The sequence below is a fragment of the Cherax quadricarinatus genome, chromosome 14, assembly GCF_038502225.1.
Source record: "Cherax quadricarinatus isolate ZL_2023a chromosome 14, ASM3850222v1, whole genome shotgun sequence".
Taxonomy (NCBI): domain Eukaryota; kingdom Metazoa; phylum Arthropoda; class Malacostraca; order Decapoda; family Parastacidae; genus Cherax; species Cherax quadricarinatus.
The window spans coordinates 40,168,991-40,176,490 of record NC_091305.1 but is presented as its reverse complement, the minus strand read 5'-3'; the positions used below and the strand labels follow the sequence as shown (position 1 = coordinate 40,176,490).

General features: G+C 49.3%; 1 protein-coding gene across 3 annotated transcripts in view; it reads left to right on the top strand.

Moving 5' to 3' along the window:
• Positions 1-7,500, top strand: part of LOC128698496 (uncharacterized) — a 178,751-nt gene that overhangs the window by 83,902 nt on the left and 87,349 nt on the right. The window lies entirely within an intron of this gene.

Here is a 7,500-nt window from a genome sequence, read left to right as displayed (position 1 = left end):
GTGACCCCGTGTTATGGTACTCTCACACACCACTGTGACCCCGTGTTATGGTACTCTCACACACCTGTGACCCCGTGTTATGGTACTCTCACACACCACTGTGACCCCGTGTTATGGTACTCTCACTCACCACTGTGACCCCGTGTTATGGTACTCTCACACACCTGTGACCCCGTGTTATGATACTCTCACACACCTGTGACCCCGTGTTATGATACTCTCATACACCTGTGACCCCGTGTTATGATACTCTCACACACCTGTGACCCTGCGTTATTATACTCTCTCACACACCTGTGACCCCGTGTTATGATACTCTCACACACCTGTGACCCCGTGTTATGGTACTCTCACACACCACTGTGACCCCGTGTTATGATACTCTCACACACCTGTGACCCCGTGTTATGGTACTCTCACACACCACTGTGACCCCGTGTTATGATACTCTCACACACCTGTGACCCCGTGTTATGGTACTCTCACACACCACTGTGACCCCGTGTTATGATACTCTCACACACCTGTGACCCCGTGTTATGGTACTCTCACACACCTGTGACCCCGTGTTATGATACTCTCACACACCTGTGACCCTGTGTTATGATACTCTCACACACCTGTGACCCCGTTTATGATACTCTCACACACCTGTGACCCCGTGTTATGATACTCTCACACACCTGTGACCCCGTGTTATGATACTCTCACACACCTGTGACCCTGTGTTATTATACTCTCACACACCTGTGACCCCGTGTTATGATACTCTCACACACCTGTGACCCTGTGTTATTATACTCTCACACACCTGTGACCCCGTGTTATGATACTCTCACACACCTGTGACCCTGTGTTATGATACTCTCACACACCTGTGACCCTGTGTTATTATACTCTCACACACCTGTGACCCCGTGTTATGATACTCTCACACACCTGTGACCCTGTGTTATTATAATCTCACACACCTGTGACCCCGTGTTATGGTACTCTCACACACCTGTGACCCTGTGTTATCATACTCTCACACACCTGTGACCCCGTGTTATGGTACTCTCACACACCTGTGACCCCGTGTTATGATACTCTCTCACACACCTGTGACCCCGTGTTATGGTACTCTCACACACCTGTGACCCCGTGTTATGGTACTCACACACCTGTGACCCCGTGTTATGGTACTCTCACACACCTGTGACCCCGTGTTATGATACTCTCACACACCTGTGACCCCGTGTTATGGTACTCTCACACACCTGTGACCCCGTGTTATGATACTCTCACACACCTGTGACCCCGTGTTATGATACTCTCACACACCTGTGACCCCGCGTTATAGTACTCTCACACACCTGTGACCCCGTGTTATGATACTCTCACACACCTGTGACCCCATGTTATGATACTCTCACACACCTGTGACCCCGTGTTATGGTACTCTCACACACCTGTGATCCCGTGTTATGATACTCTCACACACCTGTGACCCCGTGTTATGATACTCTCACACACCTGTGACCCCGTGTTATGATACTCTAACACACCTGTGACCCCGTGTTATGGTACTCTCACACACCTGTGACCCCGTGTTATGGTACTCTCACACACCTGTGACCCCGTGTTATGGTACTCTCACACACCTGTGACCCCGTGTTATGATACTCTCACAAACCTGTGACCCCGTGTTATGATACTCTCACACACCTGTGACCCCGTGTTATGATAATCTCACACACCTGTGACCCCGTGTTATGATACTCTCACACACCTGTGACCCCGTGTTATGATACTCTCACACACCTGTGACCCCGTGTTATGATACTCTCACACACCTGTGACCCTGCGTTTTTATACTCTCTCACACACCTGTGAACCCGTGTTATGATACTCTCACACACCTGTGACCCCGTGTTATGGTACTCTCACACACCACTGTGACCCCGTGTTATGGTACTCTCACACACCACTGTGACCCCGTGTTATGGTACTCTCACACACCTGTGACCCCGTGTTATGGTACTCTCACACACCACTGTGACCCCGTGTTATGGTACTCTCACACACCACTGTGACCCCGTGTTATGGTACTCTCACACACCTGTGACCCCGTGTTATGATACTCTCACACACCTGTGACCCCGTGTTATGATACTCTCACACACCTTTGACCCCGTGTTATGATACTCTCACACACCTGTGACCCTGCGTTATTATACTCTCTCACACACCTGTGACCCAGTGTTATGATACTCTCACACACCTGTGACCCCGTGTTATGGTACTCTCACACACCACTGTGACCCCGTGTTATGATACTCTCACACACCTGTGACCCCGTGTTATGGTACTCTCACACACCACTGTGACCCCGTGTTATGATACTCTCACACACCTGTGACCCCGTGTTATGGTACTCTCACACACCTGTGACCCCGTGTTATGATACTCTCACACACCTGTGACCCCGTGTTATGATACTCTCACACACCTGTGACCCTGTGTTATGATACTCTCACACACCTGTGACCCCGTTTATGATACTCTCACACACCTGTGACCCCGTGTTATGATACTCTCACACACCTGTGACCCCGTGTTATGATACTCTCACACACCTGTGACCCTGTGTTATTATACTCTCACACACCTGTGACCCCGTGTTATGATACTCTCACACACCTTTGACCCCGTGTTATGATACTCTCACACACCTGTGGCCCCGTGTTATGATACTCTCACACACCTGTGACCCCTGTTATGATACTCTCACACACCTGTGACCCCGTGTTATGGTACTCTCTCACACCTGTGACCCCGTGTTATGATACTCTCTCACACACCTGTGACCCCGTGTTATGGTACTCTCACACACCTGTGACCCCGTGTTATGGTACACACCTGTGACCCCGTGTTATGGTACTCTCACACACCTGTGACCCCGTGTTATGATACTCTCACACACCTGTGACCCCGTGTTATGGTACTCTCACACACCTGTGACCCCGTGTTATGATACTCTCACACACCTGTGACCCCGTGTTATGATACTCTCACACACCTGTGACCCCGCGTTATAGTACTCTCACACACCTGTGACCCCGTGTTATGATACTCTCACACACCTGTGACCCCGTGTTATGATACTCTCACACACCTGTGACCCCGTGTTATGGTACTCTCACACACCTGTGATCCCGTGTTATGATACTCTCACACACCTGTGACCCCGTGTTATGTTACTCTCACACACCTGTGTCCCCGTGTTATGATACTCTCACACACCTGTGACCCCGTGTTATGATACTCTCACACCCCTGTGACCCCGTGGTATGATACTCTCACACACCTGTGACCCCGTGTTATGGTACTCTCACAAACCTGTGACCCCGTGTTATGATACTCTCACACACCTGTGACCCCGTGTTATGATACTCTCACACACCTGTGGCCCCGTGTTATGATACTCTCACACACCTGTGACCCCGTGCTATGATACTCTCACACACCTGTTGCCCCGTGTTATGATACTCTCACACACCTGTGACCCCGTGCTATGATACTCTCACACACCTGTGACCCCGTGTTATGGTACTCTCACAAACCTGTGACCGTGTGTTATAGTACTCTAACACACACCTGTGACCCTGTGTCATGATACTCTCTCACACCTGTGACCCCGTGTTATGATACTCTCACACACCTGTGACCCCGTGTTATGATACTCTCTCACACCTGTGACCCCGTGTTATGATACTCTCACACACCTGTGACCCCGTGTTATGATACTCTCACACACCTGTGACCCCGCGTTATAGTACTCTCACACACCTGTGACCCCGTGTTATGATACTCTCACACACCTGTGACCCCGTGTTATGATACTCTCACACACCTGTGACCCCGTGTTATGGTACTCTCACACACCTGTGATCCCGTGTTATGATACTCTCACACACCTGTGACCCCGTGTTATGATACTCTCACACACCTGTGACCCCGTGTTATGATACTCTCACACCCCTGTGACCCCGTGGTATGATACTCTCACACACCTGTGACCCCGTGTTATGGTATTCTCACAAACCTGTGACCCCGTGTTATGATACTCTCACACACCTGTGACCCCGTGTTATGATACTCTCACACACCTGTGGCCCCGTGTTATGATACTCTCACACACCTGTGACCCCGTGCTATGATACTCTCACACACCTGTGACCCCGTGTTATGGCACTCTCACACACCTGTGACCCCCTGTTATGATGCTCTAACCCACCTGTGACCCCGTGTTATGGTACTCTCACAAACCTGTGACCGTGTGTTATAGTACTCTAACACACACCTGTGACCCTGTGTCATGATACTCTCTCACACCTGTGACCCCGTGTTATGATACTCTCACACACCTGTGACCCGTGTTATGATACTCTCACACCCCTGTGACCCCGTGGTATGATACTCTCACACACCTGTGACCCCGTGTTATGGTACTCTCACAAACCTGTGACCCCGTGTTATGATACTCTCACACACCTGTGACCCCGTGTTATGATACTCTCACACACCTGTGGCCCCGTGTTATGATACTCTCACACACCTGTGACCCCGTGTTATGATACTCTCACACCCCTGTGACCCCGTGGTATGATACTCTCACACACCTGTGACCCCGTGTTATGATACTCTCACACCCCTGTGACCCCGTGGTATGATACTCTCACACACCTGTGACCCCGTGTTATGGTACTCTCACAAACCTGTGACCCCATGTTATGATACTCTCACACACCTGTGACCCCGTGTTATGATACTCTCACACACCTGTGGCCCCGTGTTATGATACTCTCACACACCTGTGACCCCGTGTTATGGTACTCTCACACACCTGTGACCCCCTGTTATGATACTCTCACCCACCTGTGACCCCGTGTTATGGTACTCTCACAAACCTGTGACCGTGTGTTATAGTACTCTAACACACACCTGTGACCCTGTGTCATGATACTCTCTCACACACCTGTGACCCTGTGTTATTATACTCTCTCACACACCTGTGACCCTGTGTTATGATACTCTCACACACCTGTGACCCTGTGTTATGATACTCTCACACACCTGTGATCCTGTGTTATTATACTCTCATGCACCTGTGACCCCGTGTTATTATACTCTCACACACACCTGTGACCCTGTGTTAAGATACTCTCACACACCTGCGACCCTGTGTTATGATACTCTCACACACACCTGTGACCCTGTGTTATGATACTCTCACACACACCTGTGACCCTGTGTTATGATACTCTCACACACCTGCGACCCTGTTTTATGATACTCTCACACAACTGTGACCCTGTGTTATTATACTCTCACACACACCTGTGACCCTGTGTTATGATACTCTCACACACCTGTGACCCCGTGTTATGATAATCACACACTCCTGCGACTCTGTTTTATGATACTGTCACACACCTGTTACGCCGTGTTATGATACTCTCTCACACACCTGCGACTCTGTGTTATGATACTGTCACACACCTGTGACCCCGTGTTATGATACTCTCGCACACACCTGTGACCCTGTGTTATGATACTGTCACACACACCTGTGACCCCGTGTTATGATACTGTCACACACCTGTGACCCCGTGTTATGGTACTCTCACACACACCTGTGACCCTGTGCTATGGTACTCTCACACACACCTGTGACCCTGTGTCATGATGCTCTCACACACCTGTTACCCTGTGTTATGGTACTCTCACACACATCTGTGACCCTGTGTCATGATACTCTCACACACCTGTGACCCTGTGTTATGATATTCTCACACACACCTGTGCCCCTGTGTTATGATACTGTCACACACCTGTGACTCTGTGTTATGATACTGTCTCACACTCCTGTGACCCTGTGTTATGATACTGTCTCACACTCCTGTGACCCTGTGTTATTATACTGTCTCACACACCTGTGACCCTGTGTTTTGATACTCTCTCACACACCTGTGACCCTGTGTTATGATACTGTCACACACACCTGTGCCCTTTTGTTATGATACTGTCACACACACCTGTGACTGTGTGTTATGATACTGTCACACACACCTGTGACTCTGTGTTCTGATACTGTCACACACACCTGTGCCCCTGTGTTATGATACTGTCACACACACCTGTGACCCCGTGTTATATTGTCACACACACCTGTGACCCCGTGTTATGATACTGTCACACACACCTGTGCCCTTGTGTTATGATACTGTCACACACACCTGTGACTCTGTGTTATGATACTGTCACACACACCTGTGCCCCTGTGTTATGATACTCTCACACACACCTGTGACTCTGTGTTATGATACTGTCACACACACCTGTGCCCCTGTGTTATGATACTGTCAAAGACACCTGTGACTCTGTGTTATGATACTGTCACACACACCTGTGCCCCTGTGTTACGATACTGTCACACACACCTGTGCCTTTGTGTTATGATACTGTCACACACACCTGTGACCCTGTGTTATGATACTGACCCTGTGTTACGATACTGTCACACACACCTGTGCCCTTGTGTTATGATACTGCCTGTGACTCTGTGTTATGATACTGTCACACACACCTGTGCCCCTGATACTGACCCTTGTGTTATGATACTGTCAAACACACTGTGACTCTGTGTTATGATACTGTCCCTGTGCCCCTGTGTTACGATACTGTCACACACACCTGTGCCCTTGTGTTATGATACTGTCAAACACACCTGTGACTCTGTGTTATGATACTGTCACACACACCTGTGCCCCTGTGTTACGATACTGTCACACACACCTGTGCCCTTGTGTTATGATACTGTCAAACACACCTGTGACTCTGTGTTATGATACTGTCACACACACCTGTGCCCTTGTGTTATGATACTGTCACACACACCTGTGACCCTGTGTTATGATACTGTCACACACACCTGTGCCCTTGTGTTATGATACTGTCACACACACCTGTGACTCTGTGTTATGATACTGTCACACACACCTGTGCCCCTGTGTTATGATACTGTCACACACACCTGTGACCCCGTGTTATATTGTCACACACACCTGTGACCCCGTGTTATGATACTGTCACACACACCTGTGCCCCTGTGTTATGATACTGTCACACACACCTGTGACCCCGTGTTATATTGTCACACACACCTGTGACCCCGTGTTATGCTCCTGAGTTAACATAGATGATCTTCGCTCTGTCATAGTCGAGGTTACGATATTACTGATCCTAGTCTCAATTACTGGGACTTTTCTGGCTACACTGTGGACTCCCGCCTCATGTTGACTGACAAGTTAATTTAGTCTGCATGAGCTGACGGCTGCTGTCTGCTGCATTCTGCTGTTGCTGGAACTGGTTGATGTCTGCTTACTGCAGCAGTGCTGCTGCTGTACAATGTGTACACTTAGGGTTTTAATATTCAGTAATAGTAACACGTACACT